The sequence below is a fragment of the Pristiophorus japonicus genome, unplaced genomic scaffold (assembly GCF_044704955.1).
Source record: "Pristiophorus japonicus isolate sPriJap1 unplaced genomic scaffold, sPriJap1.hap1 HAP1_SCAFFOLD_130, whole genome shotgun sequence".
Taxonomy (NCBI): domain Eukaryota; kingdom Metazoa; phylum Chordata; class Chondrichthyes; family Pristiophoridae; genus Pristiophorus; species Pristiophorus japonicus.
In genome coordinates this window covers 1,853,476-1,855,810 of record NW_027250967.1, presented here as the reverse complement: position 1 = coordinate 1,855,810, position 2,335 = coordinate 1,853,476, and positions in this window count along the sequence as shown.

Sequence of the window (2,335 nt, the reverse complement as noted above, 5' to 3'; positions counted from 1 at the left end):
TTCTGGAGGGGGTGGGTGAATAGCCAGCTGTCGTGGTATATATGGGTACCAATGCTATAGGGAAAAACGGGATGAGGTCCTACAAGCTGAGTTTAGGGAGCTAGGAATTAAATTAAAAGTTAGTAATCTCAGAATTGCTACCAGTGCCACGAGCTAGTCAGAATAGGAAATGCAGGATAGCTCAGATGAATATATGGTTTGATGAGTAGTGCAGGAGGGTGGGATTCAAATTCCTGGGACATTGGAACCGGTTCTGGGGGAGATGGGACCAGTACAAATCGGACGGTCTGCACCTGGTCAGGACCGGAACCAATGTCTAGGGGAACGTTTGCTAGTGCTGTTGGGGAGGGGTTAAACTAATATGGCAGGGCGATGGGAACCTATGCAGGGAGATAGAAAGAAGTAAAATGGGGGCAGACGCAAAAGATGGAAAGAAGATAAGTAAAAGTGGAGGGTGGAGAAAAACAAGGCAAAAATCAAAAAGGGCCACATTACAGCAAAATTCGAAATGGATAAAGTGTATTAAAAAGACAAGCCTGAAGTCTCTGTGCCTCAATGCGAGGATTATTCGTATAAGGTGGATGAATTCACTCAGAGGCAGCAATTCACGAATATGTTATAATTGGGATTCCAGAGACATGGCTCCAGGGTGACCAAGGCTGGGAACTCAACATCCTGAGGTATTCAACATTCAAGAAGGATAGACAGAAAGGAAAAGGAGGTCGGGGAACGATGCTGGTTAAAGAGGAAATTAACGCAATATTAAGGAAGGACATTAGCTTGGATGGTGTGGACTCTGTATGGATAGAGCTGCAGAATACCAAAGGGCAGAAAATACGAGTGGGAGTTGTGCACAGACCACCAAACAGTCGTAGTGAGTTTGGGGACAGTATCAAACAAGAAATTATGGCTGCGTGCAATAAAGATACAGCAGTTATCTTGGGCGACTTTAATCTACATATAGATTGGGCTAACCAAACTGGTAGAAATACGGTGAGGAGGATTTCCTGGAGTGTATTAGGGATGGTTTTCTAGACCAATATGTCGAGGAACCAACTTGAGGGCTGGCTATCCTAGACTCGGTGATGTGTAATGAAAAAGGACTAATTAGCAATCTTGTTGTGCGAGGCCCCTTGGAGAGAAGTGACCATAATATGGTAGAATTCTTTATTAAGATGGAGATTGAAACATTTAATTCAGAGACTAGGGACCTGAACTTAAGGAAAGGTAACTTCGATTGCATGAGATGTGAATTGGCTAGAATAGACTGGCAAATGAGACTTAAAAGATTGACGCTGGATAGGCAATGGCAAACATTTAAAGATCACATGGATGAACTTCAACAATTGTACAACCCCGTCGGGAGAAAAAATAAAACGCGGAAGGTGACTCAACCGTGGCTAATAAGGGAAATTAGGGATAGTGTTAAATGCAAGGAAGAGGCCTATAAATTTGCCAGAAAAAGCAGCAAACCTGAGGACTGGAAGAAATTTAGAATTTAGTAGAGAAGGACAAAGGGTTTACTAAGGAGTGGGAAAATAGAGTATGAGAGGTAGCTTGCTGGGAACATAAAAACTGACTGCGAAAGCTTCTATAGATATGTGAAGAGAAAAAGATTAGTGAAGACAAACGTCGGTCACTTGCAGTCAGAATCAGGTGAATTTATAATGGAGAACAAAGAAATGGCGGACCAGTTAAACGGATACTTTGGTTCTTTCTTCACGAAGGAAGACACAAATAACCTTCCTAATGTACTCAGGGACCGAGGGTCCAGCGAGAAGGAGGAACTGAAGGAAATCTTTATTAGTCAGGAAATTGTGTTCGGGAAATTGTTGGGATTGAAGGCTGATAAATCCCAGGGCCAGATAGTCTGCATCCCAGAGTAGTTAAGGAAGTGACGCTCGAAATAGTGGATGCATTGGTGATCATTTTCTAACAGTCTATCGACTCTGGATCAGTTCCTATGGACTGAAGGGTAGCTAATATAACACCACTTTTTTAAAAAAGAAGGAAGAGAGAAAACGGGTAATTATCGACCGGTTAGCCTGACATCAGAAGTGGGGAAAATGCTGGAATCAATTATTATGGATGTAATAGCAAAGCATTTGGAAAGCAGTGACAAAATCGGTCCAAGTGAGCATGGATTTAGGAAAGGGAAATCATACTTGACAAATCTTCTAGAATTTTTTGAGGATGGAACAAGGAGAGTGGACAAGGGGAAACCAGTGGATGTAATGTATTTGGACTTTCAAAAGGACTTTGACAAGGTCCCACACAAGAGATTAGTGAGCAAAATTAAAGCACATGGTATTGGGGGTAATGTATTGACATGGAT